This window comes from Triturus cristatus, chromosome 7 (assembly GCF_964204655.1).
Source record: "Triturus cristatus chromosome 7, aTriCri1.1, whole genome shotgun sequence".
NCBI lineage: Eukaryota > Metazoa > Chordata > Amphibia > Caudata > Salamandridae > Triturus > Triturus cristatus.
The window spans coordinates 1,756,298,545-1,756,315,001 of record NC_140590.1 but is presented as its reverse complement, the minus strand read 5'-3'; positions in this window follow the sequence as shown (position 1 = coordinate 1,756,315,001).

Genomic DNA, 16,457 nt, shown 5'->3' with positions numbered 1-16,457 from the left:
CGAGTATTGCTTGTCAAACCAAGTTCATACGAACCCTTGAAGCTGGAAGTCCCCTAACAGTTTCAGTTCCTTATTCACACAGTCCACAAAAAGGCTTCCCTAGCCCTCTTTTGATGTCTTGATGGAAAGTCCCTGATTTTATTCTTCTTCCACTAGGGTCTAGGTTATCTTCTTCTTTTGAACTTTTAGGTACAACAAAGGTTATCTTCATTCCAGAACAATGTTTGCTCCCAAAAGCTCTAAGACACCTTGCAAGATTTCAAGACGAAGTATCACCAACTCCTGGGGTGATGGTATAACAGCGAAAGTCGGAAATGCCAGCCTCTCCAGAATTAACTCACAAACGTTACTCAGAAGCGGAGGATTCGGAATATTGATGGTCAGTATTCCTTCGATTTCCAATCCTGGAACTTTCAGCAACACTTCTATTTTCAAATTCGGAAAATTGCTGACCATTGTCAGGGATCTCAGCCTCCCTGTGCGCGGTATACCTGGCATCAGTCACAACGTATGTCCACTCTGGGGATGCGTACCTCTGACACGGCACTCTTGCTCTCCTTGACCTTCTCAGATTGCCTCGATCTTGCTCTTCGTCACTTTGCTCAGATTCGTACGTTTCTAAAACTGGGGCAAGTTCTCTTCCAGGTGCCAATCTCAAGTTTACCCGTCTCTGCTTCACGGGCCAAACTCTTTCTGCTTCTGCGACACCTCTGCTCTCCCTTTGACTACCCTGTGCACTACTTCCCTCTTCAGCAGAATTTGACTCTACTCCACCCACAGCAACACTTTCTCCGTCTGAGTCAAATTTGGGACTTCGGTTTGCGCAACCTCTTTCAGCTTGATCTAGTGCACAACCAACTGCATCAGCAACCCTAACAGCTTGGCTTGCCCTCTCAGATGGCTCTGCCACCTCAGCTGGATTTTCATTCACGAGAGGGGCTGTATCTTCCATGGGTGCTGTAACTCTGCGGGTATGGGAGGCATGCACCCAGTTCGGTAGTCCCCATTACTTCACTGCCGTGTTCGTAACCAGTATTACCTGGTATGGACCACGCCAACGAGCATCCAGACAACTCTTCCTCACGTGTTTGCGCACAAGTACCCAATCCCCTGGGCACAAGTCGTGGCACAGGTCACTCGTGGCTAGAACTACTGCTGCTTGCACCTGCTGAGACACAGAACGGACTACGTCAGTCAGGCCTTTACAGTAGTCGAGAATAAAATCATCAGTGATGTTAATCAAAGCAGTGGTAGGTATCGCTGGCAATCTCTTCGCTCTCCCCATGAGTATCTCATGCGGCGACAACCCAGTCCTCCTATCGGGAACACTACGAAGACTCATGAGAACTAAGGGTAGTGTGTCAGGTCAATTCAAGGATGTCGAAGAACACACTTTTGCAATCCGTGCTTTCAAAGTCCCATTAACTTGATCCACAATCCCAGAAGCCTCTGGTCGATAACTGCAATGCAACCTTTGATCCACATTCAAAGCAGCACAAAGCAATTTCATGATTTCACTATGGAAGTGTGTCCCTCTATCTGACTCCAAAGAGGTCGAGAAACCGAACCTCGGGATGAGCTCGCTTAGCTACAGTGAGTGTGTCACATCTGTGTGTTGGGTAAGCCTCAACCCATCTTGAAAACACACATACCACCACTAAAAAGTACCTCAACCCATTGCATTTTGGCATCTCAATGAAATCCAGCTGTATCCTATTGAAAGGCCCTCCTGACCTCCCAATGGGGCTCAAAGTCGCAGCTGTCCTCTTTCCTACATTCATCTGTTGACACGTAACATATCTTTGACACACAGCTTCAGCAACCACACAAAACTGCGGATTGTACCAAGTCTGTCGAAACACTCACATCATAGCATCTCTACCAAGATGCACTGCACCATGAATCAACCTTGCCATTGGACTCAACAGACATTCTGGCAATACAGCTCGTCCATCACTTGAAACCCACACATCCACATCTCCTTTTTCACATCCAGCTCGTATCAAAGTGTCTCGTTCCTGGTCAGTAACTTCATCCTGTACCCGCTTTAACTCTTCCCAGTTATCAGCCATAGACAACATCATGCTGAGATCGGTTCTTTCTTGGCTCTTGTCTACATGGTCTTCAGTAAATATGCTTTCATATTCTGCACAAAACCTGGCAACTTCATCCGCGTAGCTATTACCCCGCGACACAAATTCGTTCCCCTTGCTGTGTGCAGAACATTTAACAACCGCGATTTCCTCTGGACATTGCAATGCTTCCAACAGTTGTCTCACATATTCCCCATTTCTGTTGGGTGAACCAGAAGATGTCATGAACCCCCTCTGTGACCATAACTGTCCAAAATCATGAACGACACCAAACCCGTACTGACTATCGGTGTAAATCGTTATCCGAATCTGGTTAGCAGCCACACAGGCACAGGTCAAGGCGATGATTTCAGCGACTTGTGCGGAATGTACTCCCTCTAAACAAGCAGCTTCAACCACCCCTGTGATGGTACATACAGCAAACGCTGCTCTCAGTCGACCAGCACTGTCTCTTAAACATGAACCGACCACAAAAAAGATTTCATCAGGGTCAAGGAGCGGCTCATCAACAATGTCTGGTCTCGGTTTGGTGCATAGTTCAGTAACATCAAGACAGTCGTGATCCTCACAATCTTCATCGTCTATGTTTGGAATAGGCAACAATGTGGCAGGATTTAAAACAGAACACCTCTTCAAAGTCACATTCTCGGCAGCAAGCATAACTAGCTAATAACAAGTCAATTGATTGTTAGTTAGGGGCTGTGTTTTAGTCCTTGTCATCAACAGTTCAACAGAATGTGGTACATAAACTGTATGCGGATGGCCCATCACAATGCTTTCACATCTTTCAATACTGACACCTGTTGCAGCAACGGATTTGAGACATCCGGGCAACTCAGAAGCTAATGGATCTAAAGTAGCTGAAAAGTAGGCAACTGGTCTACGGACACCTCCATGACTCTGAGTCAAGAATGCCAATGCGCAACCTTCTTTTCGCAGCAGAACAATGCAAATGCCTTGTTCTAATCAGGCATTCCCAAAGCTGGAGCGCAACACAGGGCTTCTCTCAGCTTAAAAAATGATTTCAAACAGTCTTCGTCCCATGGTACCAGATCACTCACATCCTTACGCGTCAGCCGTTGTAAAGGCTTCGCTTCAAAGGAGAAATTAGGAATCCATTGGCGACAGTAGCCAACCATTCCCAAGAACATTCTGACCTCTCTCTGAGTGGTAGGCACGGGCATTTTCAGAATAACCTCAATGCGGTCTGGTGACACCTTTCTCTTGCCTTTCTCAATTCTATGTCCCAAATACTGCACCTCACTCAGGCAATACTGCAATTTGCTCGGTGACACCTTATGTCCATTCTCTGCCAGATAATTCAGCAGGGTGATGGTATCAATCCTGCAAGCGTCTTCAGTTTCTGACGCAAATAGCAGATCATCGATGTATTGCACCAGAACAGAGTTCTGCGGCAACACAAGACCTTCAAGGTTCTTCTTCAAGATCTGATTGAAGATAGACGGGCTTTCCGTATACCCCTGTGGGATACGACACGATGTTAACACACGATTCTCCAGCCGAAAAGCAAAAAGAAATTGGCTTTCCTCATGTAGGGGATTCGAGAAGAAGGCTTGACACAAGTCAATCACTATGAACCATTCAGCTTCGCATGGGATCTGAAACAGGATCACAGATGGATTTGGTACCACTGGACAACATGGAACAACTATCTCATTGATTTTTGCAGATCCTGTACAATCCTGAATTTCCCACTCGGTTTCTGTAGTCCCATGATGGGTGAATTACATAGGCTACCCATGATCTCCTTTAGAATTCCCTGCTTGATCATCGACTCAATTACAGGTTTGATCCCTGCAATCATTTCAGGTGATAAATTGTACTGGGGCGTCCTAGGATATTCTACATTTAGCTTAACCTGGATTTTCACAGGGTCTATGCCTTTGACCAATCCGATCTCTTCTCCACTGAGGTCCCAAACATCAATTGACACGGAATCCCTCAGGTCGAGTGGAAGTTCTTCCACTGTCAACGCTGGATACATCTCTATGCACACACACTGATTCGCAACCTTAAAGGTCGCATCATCATCCCTCGTCTGTACTTCCACTCCCTTTGGGGTACAATAAATGGTGCAATTCAGCTTGCACAACAGATCTCTACCTAACAGACAAACTGGACTAGAATCACACACCACAGACTAGTGCCGATCTCGGAAGTTTCCTATTCTCACCGGAATGGGCTCCGTCAACGGGCTAGTTATTCTTTTGTTGGCTACACCTACAACTTGGATTGACTGTCCCGAAAGAGGGGGGTCAGGGACCACTGCAGATCGTACAGAAGACCGAGTAGCGCCAGTATCAACCAAAAAGGTTGTAGGGTGCCCATCGATGTCTGCTTCCACAAAGGGTCCCCTCTGATCTACCTCTAAGACTGCTCCAATCGTGCAGTCCTCTTCTCCCCTCAAGCACAGTCGTGTCAGCGGGTCCAGGCCACATTCCTCGCTCCCCTCAAACATGGGCAGCTGCAAATGAGTTCGGACTCCCTGTTGCATATTCTGTATCCTAGGTGGTTGAGGAACCTGCACCTGAAGACCACCAAACTCCCCTTTGACCACTTTCGGTCGAGTCACTGTAGGGACCATGTCCACCACGGGAACCTGATCTATCGCTTCTCCTTCTTGTTGTATCTGGTTAAATGGATTCAGAAGACACTCGCGTTTCCAGTGTCCAATCTGATGACAAAGATGACATGCCGTGGTCTTTTTCAGTGTCACCACGTCCATCCCTGTCTTAGGGTCAATTGACTTTGGTCTTCCCTGACTTTGGACATTCTGATTTCCTCCTTGGTTATTTCCCTGTTTTCTTCCTAAAGTCCCTCCATTTGGTTGTCCCTGAGCTGTTTGCATCTGTATCAGCATCAATTTGTCCTTCAACCTCCTATGCTTTGACTCTATCTTGTCACTACAGTACCTAGCATACCGTAAAATCTCATCCACTGGCTTATTCTGCCAACAAATCAAATGCTGCTGTATCATGAGACTAACTTCTGGCCTCAATCTCAACACAAATTTCGAAACGAACTGACCCATGTCCTTTGTATCTAGCACATCCAGTCCACTGTACTGTTTAAAAGCCTGCAAGAGTCTCTCATAAAATTCATGCACTGTTTCTTTTGGCTCTTGCACAGTCCGGTCTATCTTGACCCAATCAATATCCTGCGGCGAGATTTTCGACTTCAACCATGTGATCACCTGTTCATACTTTTTCACTTTTTCATGACTATAGGTGACGGAACATTTGAAATTGGGTCTCTGTCGGGCTCTGAGGTTGGCCACTCAATAGCAATTTTGCATGCCGCCCATAAGTCGCTCGGAACCACAATGTCAAACAATGTGTTCAAATCGACCCACAACACTTTCGAGATTTTGACAAATTGATCAACTCCACAGGTTTCTCCCTCAACAGGGGAAAGTCATTGGTAAATGCAGCCAAGTCACCCCTACTCCAAGGTACATGCACATAACCTCCATTCTGCACCTCTCGTAAAGGGAAATTCCTTACCTCTGTCATCCCTCCACCTGGGGGTGGCGTCTCTCCTATCGTTCTCCTAGATCTTTTCTTCTTGGACCATCTTTCTTCCCACTTATCAAGCACGATCCATGCACGCATTGCTATGATCAAATCCTTGATATGAGTTCTCAAACCCATGACTCTTTTGTCTTCCAATTCCTGATCACTATACTGCAATCTATGACTTCCTTGCAATGATTTCGTTTTGGATAAGTCCACATCATACTTTTTTGCCAATTCTGACAACTTCTCATATGCTTTGCGAGTCACATCCTTGACAACAACGAGTAACTCATCTTGTTCGTACATGCATGTTCTTTCAAGAGGCAGATTCCCACTTATTATCTCATCAACTTCTGCTTTTAACCTAACAACATCTACCATTCTTCCTTTCAGAGCTCCCTTCAATATTCCCCGACAAGCTGTTCCATCTCACTCATCATGATCACATTCCTGTTCCTGAGACCTACTCTCTTCTGAAATGCTGATAGGAACCGAACGATTCACTATTGTGCCTCGTTCGCTTTCTGCAGTACTCTCACTCTGACTCTGGTTTCTTACTGGCGGTGTCCACATCCTCAAATCTGATCTTGACTCGGCTAAGGACCTCGGCCTTACTGGTCTCACCTCTGCCTGTCCCCTAGAGGAGTCTGCTGCAGCTGGTAATGGCGTACTCCATTATATAGGCTTTGGAGTTTGCTCCATTCCACTACCAATCTGTTTTCCTCAACCCCATTCCTAGCTCCTACAGCCGACCGAACTGAACCTCCAACTTTCTCTTGATCGGGGTCATAGACAGAAACAATGGGCCCAATGGTAACCGGTACTTTTAGAGCATCCGGTAACTGCGCACCTCTCCCAACCTCTGAGCTGACTACAGGCTGGTTTCTGGTACTCCCAACTCCTGTCGAGATCTTCCCTTCTATTCTCACTTCCGATTGAGTCGGTACTCCACTAGTCTCTTCTGACTGAGCCAATTTTCCCCCACCAAGATCAAGATTGTATGGAGGTGGTCTCTCAGACAACAATCTCTCTAGCAGGCTATCGTCTGTGTCACTGTCATCGTCATCATCTATACTCTTCATTCTTGAACCATCAGTTTTCACCAGTAAAGGATATAACCTGTCTCCTTCTATTGTTTGTACTCTCCACCTTTTCTCTTCTGCATCCCATCTTGCGTTCTGAAATGCCTTAATTGACTTTTTCACCCTTTCCTGACTTCGATCTCTTTTCCTGTCATGTGCTGCCCTAATCCACGCATGCAATGCTTCAAACTGTGTTGGCCTCGGCAAAGGTCGTAATGCCGCCATCACAGATTTCAACTGATACAACACTTCCAATCTGAATGTGCAATATCGCGGGAAAGCTAACTCTCCTTCACTCTGGGTCATTTTATGCCAATTTTTTAAGCCAAATTATAGTATGCAACCCCACATTTCTTGCCATATAATGTGCTGAAGTATCCTCGGGAGGAGCCTCTTCTCCCCCTCTAGAAACCAAATGTTTGTCACCTCTACACAATTCTCGGAAAACTTTAAAACACTTCATGATGGACAAATTTCGATCGCACACAATGTTTTCGTTTACTTCCTGATGTCAAATACTCCAATAACAGCGCGACTCACACCAACCAACCTATCTCAGCGCTGCACCTCCTGACGTCACCCTTCCTCCACTCGCAGCAGTTCCCCATCTTCACACTCACGTCTCTCCCTTGCATCCGTCCCATTCATACGCTGAAATAACCGTTTGTCCCAAACAAGTTACTTCTCTGGCTGTCCGTCCACAGCCTCTTACTGTCCGTCCACAGTCTCTCTTAGTTGTCGACCTGGGTTGGCAAATGTCCGTCCACGTCCGGCCAAACACTCGCCTCTGATAGGTTACAAATACTCAATTCCATGTACTACAACCCACGACCAGTGTCGGTTACTCACGCACTCACACATCCGCTCCCCCTATCTCGGTCCAGGTGATCGATGACGTCTCACGATCTCCTTTCGGTGGTCAACAAAATCTACCTTGGGTGTCTTCTACACTGCAATCGCTTAAGCTACTCGTCGAGCCTAAGACTTTCCCGTGCTGCGCGCGCTCACAGCCTGATCTCACAATCACTCAACACTCACTCCAACTCTGCAAGACATCACACCATCAAAACAACACCGCAATCTACGAACATCTCACCCTATTCATACTCACTCCTCCACGAACTGCTGCTTTCCACCGCACTGCTACTCTCCATCAATCTCCATCATCTGCTGTCATCCGCTGCTCGTCATCCGATGAGTCACCATCACTTAACTTCCGATGAGTCACCATCACTTAACTTCTATCCCAATCTAGATCCCCCCTCGCAATACGGAAATAACCATCCTACTCTACTACCAACTCAGATGGCCGGATTCTTGTCTACCTGATTATCTCCAAGAATCCTCTCAGGTTGCCAGGATCTTTTTATCTGCCAAATAGCGTAGAGGGGATGAACACAACTATACAAATATATCTGCCACAATTAGATTTCATTTGAGAAGGACCACTGACTCCAAGTCTAAAATTTGTAAGATTTTATTACAAACAAAAACAGTTGAACATACAAACACCTCAGTACAAGGTGTAACAGGTAAATGGGCACTAACACAAAAGCAAGCCTACGCATGATTCTCATCCGACTCAGGACGAAGAGAATTACCGATTCCAAAATCATCAAAAGGCAATCGTCAAATCGATATCTAAATTTGGATTAATTAGTCAAAGGAAACAGGTTAAGCTATCCCTACTCTACTTCTAAGGTGACATCCCTACTTAGCATTCCCATCCCAGGCAAGAGAATCAAGGAAAATAGGTGTCAGAAGTGAAGACTTCCTAAGAAGTACACTCACTTGTCAGAGCTCGCTCTGAGATGCTCCTTCTAGTTTCCTCTTCTCAACCTTCTCCGCTCAACCCACGGGGCACTGTCCCTAATACAAAATCCCCAAATTACAGAACACGCCCCTCAGCACACCTCTTCGGCCAGGTCTTCTCTCGGTACTTTTCCATCAAAATTGTCTCCCATCCAACGACGGTTAGCTTGACCTTGGGTCTCAGGCACCTTCTCCGCTAGATGTAACTTCTTCACATTCCAATGCACTCCCATGTTGGCTTCTCACGGTGTCCTAACTCCTAAAACAAAGACCTATTCTCGAGCTAAATGTCCTTGCACCTGCAACAGAAACATGGGAACGAGAAACCCATTTCACATCTTTACGATTTTACATTTCCCTGCAACCCAAGCCTTTACCAAGGGAATCATTTCGCCCTACAACATTAGCTAACATAAGAAATGAACAGGCCTTCTATTCTAACTTATATGCGATCAGGCCTCTATAAAATTAAACACATTATTAAATCACACTCTAAGCATTAGTTCATTATTTTCATATGCACGAATAAGCAATCTACACGTATAACTTTAACCTAACACATGTTTAACCTAACACATTACATTGCACGAAACTAATCATTATGCATTTTGCTGAAAACATTCACGATAACTTTTAACATTGATCTTCATAAAGCATTATTACATTCATAATCACCTCTATGTTAAACAATGACAGCAATACATTTCTATAGCACGTCTAAATCTATATCGATTAATATGCAGGTGCTGACTAAGAGTGAATATGATGCACCCCTACAAATTCCAGAATCTCATAACGCTTTATCATCCCCATTGCAGTAATACATTCTTCTAAGGTAGAGAGGCTGCGGCTGGATGCAGCTGATGTTCCATCCTTCTTTCCCAGGCCATAGCGAGTATTCACAATAGAGCATGGAAAGAGAAAGAGGACAAGACTTCAGCACAACTAGTAGCCACCCCTAACCGGACAGAAATCTTAGAATGGCAAAGGTTCATTAGGTGTGTTAATAACTGGCTAACACAAGAACCTCTGGTACCTACAAAGGAACCTTCAAATCAAATCAGGTGTTTGTTAAGCGCCATTACTCACCCGTAAGGGTCTCAAGGTGGTTGTGGGGAGGGGGGGGGTTCTCAGGTTTCAGTCCATCAAGGAGAGGGTCTGTCGAAGGGCCAGGTTTTGAGGTTACTTGCGAAGTTGAGGAGCGTTGTTATCTGTCTGAGGTGGAGCGGAAGGTCGTTCCAGGCTATGGCCGTGCGGAAGGAGAAGAAGAGGCCTCCCGATCTGGTCTTTTTGATGCGGGGGACCAAGGCGTAGGAGAGCTGGGCTGATCGTAGGGTCCTTTGGGGTGGAATTTAAGTCAGCTGTTCAGGTATGCTGGTCCGGTGTCGTGGAGGGCCTTGTGAGCGTGGGTTAGCATCTTGAAGTTGACTTTAGCTTCTATGGGGAGCCAGTGGAGTGTGCGCAGGTGCTGGGAGATGTGGCAGTGTCTTGGCAGGTTAAGTGCAAGGCAAACTTAGTGTACCTTAGGCCAAGCAGTGCATATACAAGAGTGCCACAACATGTTGTGTGGTGTCAGCAGAGTGCACAGTCCTCAATGTCTATTTGCATTCTGGGACTTGTAGTCCTGGATTTACATCAGGAGTAAAAGCCACAAGACACAGAATGCAATGAAATAGGTATGGTCAAGTAAATCGCTCAAACCTGCCGCGGGTCAGTTAAAGGGATAAGGGGAGCAGGCAGCCAGTAGTGTCTACGCCTCTAAAGTATGTGTATCTACAGAGTGCAGACAATCTCAACAAGCAAATGTAACTGCAGGGGTGCCTTTCACCTCACCTGGAGAGAGGGACTGTAGGGGGCGACGATCGGCTGAAAACACATGCGCTTGCCTAAAACAATTTAAACCAGGAAAGAGGTGTTGGAGGGGAGGGGGCGAGGATCGGCTGAAAACACAAGTGCTTCTAAACTAACAAGGATCCAGTGAAAAACACTAGCTCTTGCAAACTAAACAGGAATCGGCTGAAAACACAAGCCCTTGCAAATTAAAAAAGATAAAGCATGTTGTGCCAAGCTGATATGCAGAAGCAAACAAAAGTGAGGCACCCACCCTATTTAAAGTGAAAGCGTGAAGCATGGCGTGTTCTCTAGCTACAGAACGTGGTCCAAGAAAAAACAAAGTATTGCTCAGAGGAAAGCCTAAACACTGAAAGCGTCAGGAAACAGTATTTGGCCGGTGCTGCATGGCAGGAAAGCGGAAACACAAAGGAGGGTAAAGAGGAATGATTGCCCAGTATCAATCCATCAGGATTTGTAGAGTGCGGCTGGTTCACCCGTGGGGTCTCGAGGAATAATATACACAAGACACAGAATGCAGAGAAATGGGTATGGTCGAGTTAATCGCTCACACCTGCCGTGGGTCAGTTACAGGGATATGAGGAGCAGGCAGGCAGCAGTGTCATCGCCCCTAGAGTAAGTGTATCTCCAGAGTGCAGACAATCTTTGGTGTCCTTAGGTCTTAAGCACATGTAAATGCAGGAATTCATTCTCCAGGAGAGAGGGACTGGAGGGTGAGAGAATCGGATGAAACACAAGTGCTTGCTCAAAATAAACTAAACCAGAAGAGAGGTGCGGGAGGGGGCGAGGATCGGCTGAAAACAGAAGCGCTTGCAAACTAAACGAGGATCGGCTGAAAACACAAGCGCCTGCAAACTAAAAAAGATAAAGCAATGCATGCCGCGCTAATATGCAGAAGCAAACAAAAGCAGGAACCTGCCATATTTAAAGTAAGATTTGAAGCACGGCGCGTTGTCTAGATACAGAACTTGGTCCAAGAAAAAACAAAGTATTGCTCAGAGGAATACCTAAACACTGAAAGCATTAGGAGAAAGTACTTGGCCCGTGCTGCATGGCAGAAACACAAAGAAGGGGAAAGAGGAACGATTGTCCAGTATCAATCAATCAATCAGGATTTGTAGGATGCGGCTGCTTCACTTGTGAGGGTCTCGAGGTGCGATCGGATAATGCTGATAGTTTTTCTATTGGCTGAACATCCAAGCAAGGATTTCTAAATGACAGTAGCACAGACAAATAAAAAGCAATGGTAAGCAGTGAAAGGAGTTTAACTGCACAATCCATCTACAACAGGTTGCTAAGCGACAATTGCTGTTACACTCGAAGTAAAACTAAAAATGTTAGGAGAAGAGATAAAATGAACTCTGAAGAAGAGCAAAAAAGCTAGCAAGAGCACATCTTACTACGGAAGCTAATTTACGACTATGTAGATGTACACTTACGCATAAACATGCAAAAATGATTTGGCATATAAGTAATGTTAAATTCACAAAGAATTTCAGAAATTCTCTTGGGAATGTGCTTATTTCACAGATTTTGGGGTGTATTCTTGAAATTCTCTTTGAATTTCAAAAAACTAAATGATTTACTCCAAATAAAGGCATCAACACATGGAACTAATTTCTGATTTCCTTTAAAGAATTGGGCCTGGTATGCAAAACACTAGCCAAGCCTGTGAGTGAAGTCAAACATTCCCTTTAAACATTCACTGCTTTTCATCCCTTAAAAAAGAATGTACTCCACATACTTAAGGCACGATCAACAGGTACAGATATATGTTAAGGCTGAACAAAATTGCAAAAAGTTGTTTTGCGAAATGTGGCAATTATGTGACATTATATGAAATATCACATGACAACATTTTGTGGTATCTTAAATAAAAATTGCAGGCAAGAGCACATCGCATGTTTAAAAGTGAAGCGAGACACCAGCAATGGACTAGTTCGGGGCAGAAAAGTCTCCAACAAGACATTTTCTGCACCCACAATAAAAAAAATTCCGCAAACCATGAATAATCAGGGGCCAAAGTGGAAGAATGGCCTATTTGAGTTTTTAAAAAAAACTTTGCGAGTAGAGGATCGCTGAAGTGATTGCACAGTTTTAAAGAAGCCATAGATTGGAGCAGCTCCGCATCATCTGGAAGTAGAAAGGAATTCCAAGATGCATTGTTTATTAGGAGCATAAACTGTGGGGTAGGAAGTAGGTGCTCTTGTTACCGTTGTTCCTGCTGAGGGTGCGAGGGAGTTCAGAAACAGCCAATTTGGTGCGACGTGTTGTAGTTCAAGTTCAATGGGACAAGAGATCATGGATGCCGAGATTTGATTGGTAGAGTAGTTAGCTTGTTGTTTGATGATTTCAAATAGTTTCTTGGGTCTGTTTTTTAGCGTTGTCAAGCTGTGCCCTAAAGTGATCGGTTTTAGCACTACGGATATGTTTGTTGCATGTGCTTCTCGTCCTCCTTAACTGTTTGAGGCTTGTAAATGAGGGGAAGTTTCTCCATAATCTCTACAAAAGCCTTAGTTTGAGACGTTCCTCATTTAGGGAGCCATTAAACCAGGGTTTGGATTGTTTGGTCGGAATCCTTCTGAGTTGCTTTGGAGCAATTGTGTCAAAAATATTTGTCATGGTGTGGATGTAATGATCCGGAAGGTCATCCAGGTTGGTCATGTTAGGGGATGGTGGAAGAAGATTCTTGCTAATGGATGTTCGATCATTGATGTTGATGTCTCTCAGATTATGAACCAGCTGTTTGGTTTTGAGCAGCTGAACTTGTCTGACCAGAACCTTTTCCAGGATGTGAAAGGATATTTGGTGATGATCTGACCAGTCACAGGGTGTAATGTAATCAAGTTGTATGTTGTTGTCTTTAGCAATGATAAGATAAAGGATGGAGCCCTTGTTGTGGGTGGGTCCTTTGCAGGCCTGTGTGAAGAAGAGATCGGAGAGGAAGTCTTGACACAAAAAGGGAACATTTGTGTCGGTCCAGTGAAGGTTGAAACTCCAGAGGAAGACATGGCTGGTGTGTTGGTCCGAGCATGAGGTAATGGACTCCATACTTGGAGGATGATATATCATGTGGAGCATGCAGACAATTTTGCCATTGTTCCAGATTTTGGTGTCTAGGTCTTCATAGGAGAACATCATAGCAGATTGAGCCTGTTTCAGCGTGAGTATGGAGCGATAGATGCAAGCAATGCCACCCCCAATTTTAACAGGTCTATTGAGTATGATAATGTCATATTCAGGAGGGATTAAGATGTGAAGAATTGGGGAGGAGGAGTCATTAGGCCAGGTTTGAGGGACCAGAAGGTCCAATTCTTGTGAGATAATGAGGTCAGAGATATCCGCTGCATGCTTCACTGCTGACCTGCAGTTGAGAAGCATTGATTTGATGTGCGAGTTGGTTGTTACCGCTTCTAGGTGAAAAGTGGTGACCCATAGTAGATTATTCTTGTTCACACATATCAGGTTAACTTTTGTTTCTTTGGATGTTGGTTGGTAAGTGAGAGGAGACACAACAAGAGCTTCTGTATGATAGAAAAAGTGAGAGAGTGTCATCATCAGACACCTGGGGCATAGACCCATGGGGCCTGGAGTGGTGATTTGGGAGAGGCCAAGTTCTCCAGAGTGGGCTGAGCGGGCTATTGAGAGAAGACATTTTCCCCCGCAGTGTTTAACACTTGCTGGGAGGCTAGGTTGATCGGTCACAAGGGAAGGATAGAGTTTCCAGAACTTCTCCATCTTCAAGGAGAAATGTAAGAGGGTCTGCAGGCTATCTTTAAAAACCTGCTTGAGGTCGGCCAGCTTATAGTAAATGCAGGGGAGGCTATCACTACCAGCGGCCGGACTAGGATTAGATAATGGACGGGATCCCTTTGGGATAGGGGAGTCAGACGGCAAAATATTTCCCTCACAGGTGCGAAGGGACATGTTGCAGGAGGGGACGGGATCCAGCTTGAGTTCAGTCACATTATCCACCAATGGGGGAGGGTTAGCATAGAGGACGTCAGGTCTCGGTGTAATTAGTTGAAGAGACAAACCTTGAGGAGGATTGATGGTGGGCAAAGTGGCTTTATCCTGTGAAATGGGGTAAGTACTATGAGAGGAGATAGGAAGTTGAGGATTTGCGGGTGAATTACTGGGAAAAGAAACTGGGTGAAGGGTAGGAAAAGCACTTGATTTGGTATTCTGGGAGACTTAAGTTAGATTATCAAGGTTAGGTTTGTAGGTATTGCACTCATCATCTGTGTCGGGGGATAGGTCAGACCAGCTCAGAGGAAGAGAGGGAGAAGCGGAGTGGGTGAATGCAGAGGAGGAGGGAGCAAAACGTTCTGCTGCTGAGGGGAGACTTTGATTATGTAGACTAGAAGAAGTTATATTATTAAATGTATTGGTAATCCTCATAAAGATTCTGTCAACGCGTTCAAGATTCAGGTTAGAAGCTTGAAAAAGGATGTTACCATTATTGTAGATTTAATCTATAATATCTCACAATGTTTCAATGTCTATTACAGCCAGGCTAATACATTCAAAAACAAGCCGAAGGACTCAGTTGGACGAGGAAACACTGTCACTCATGGAAAAGCTGATACAGGCTTCTAGAATATAAGAAAGCTTCTACCACCTTCACTACCACAATCTGCACACACAACTGGCCCAGCTAGATATGCAGTGTCTGTGTGCCGGGGGTAGTGTTGAAAGGGGAATGCAGGCTCACCTGAAGGTACATCCTGAGGTGTATACAGCAAATTACAGACAATGTAATTTTAAAGATTAGGGGGGCCCCTTGCAAGATATATTTTGGGAATCCCTGTTCGGAACAACTTTGAATTTTATTACAAAATGTTCTGCTCTGTGATGCCAAACAATGTTGAATTATATGTTAAATTTTGAAATAGACCAATAGATAGATAGAAGTACGATAGAGAAAACCTTTATTTTTCCAGGGGCCCCGTGGAAGGTGGAGGGACTACACGTTTGCTAGCTTTGCCTAAGTGGACTTAAACATCCGTTAAAGACTCCGAATGACCTGGAGATCCTCATAGTATCTGGGCAGGCATACTCCTTGACAGTGACGGCTGGTGACATTTGAAAGTGGTGAGGCATAAAAGTTTGGTATGACTTTTATGTAGTGAGCGATGCAACCAAGCATAATGGACACAATTTTGGTCCAGGCTGGGTCCTCCTCCATGGAAAGAATTGAAAAATTGTAAATTTTTGAAAGCAAACTACTTTAGTGATCAAACAAGGCTTATAAAGCAGTGGGAATGTTATGTTATGTTAATCGTATAATCTTGAAATACTAAACACATTAAAAACTGCCCTATATCTTACTGTATTCATATGTTCAACAGTTACTGTAATGTGCAAATTGTACAATGGAACAACTTTAGCCTTTTAAAGTGTGTGCTTGCCCAGTGTCTTGCACTGCATGCAGCATCAACTTTGGTATAAAATGCTCTAACCAGGTTTCGGGGAGGACCTACAGCTGCTGATTGCAATCAGTCATATAGAAATATGTGAAGACAGGTCTTTAAGTGGGATGAAAAATGTTGGGCTCTCTAAAAGGGATAATGAAAAAGTAATTTCTGTCATTCCCACAGTGTGCTAACCGAGTGGTATTTTGGTCTCCCTCTAGGATGTAATTGCATCCAGATATATAACACAACTGACCTACACATAAACCCTGTCCGTACGATTGGCTTTGTCAATGGTAGTTAGCTGTTTAATATAAATGAGAAACAACAAGGATTTGTTATAAACAATTAACTTTAAAAAAGTTTCAATTATGAAATTTCAGCAGTATTGAGGCCTGTGGAAGGAGTTTTGGCCTTCAGTTATGTGCACTTTATGTTAGATATGTATGCCCATTTTCTCTGCACATCTTGACCACCTGCACATCTTCAACCACCGCTCTTTCCTCGTCAGCACCCTCTTTTCACTCTTCTCTGAATGCACTTCATTGCATCTCCCTCACTTCACCACTTCCAAACATACACCGCATTCACTCACATTTAAGCAATGTATTTCCTTTTGCTCTGTAACTATTTTGCCATCTGTGCACCTCCTTTACACACATTTAGACA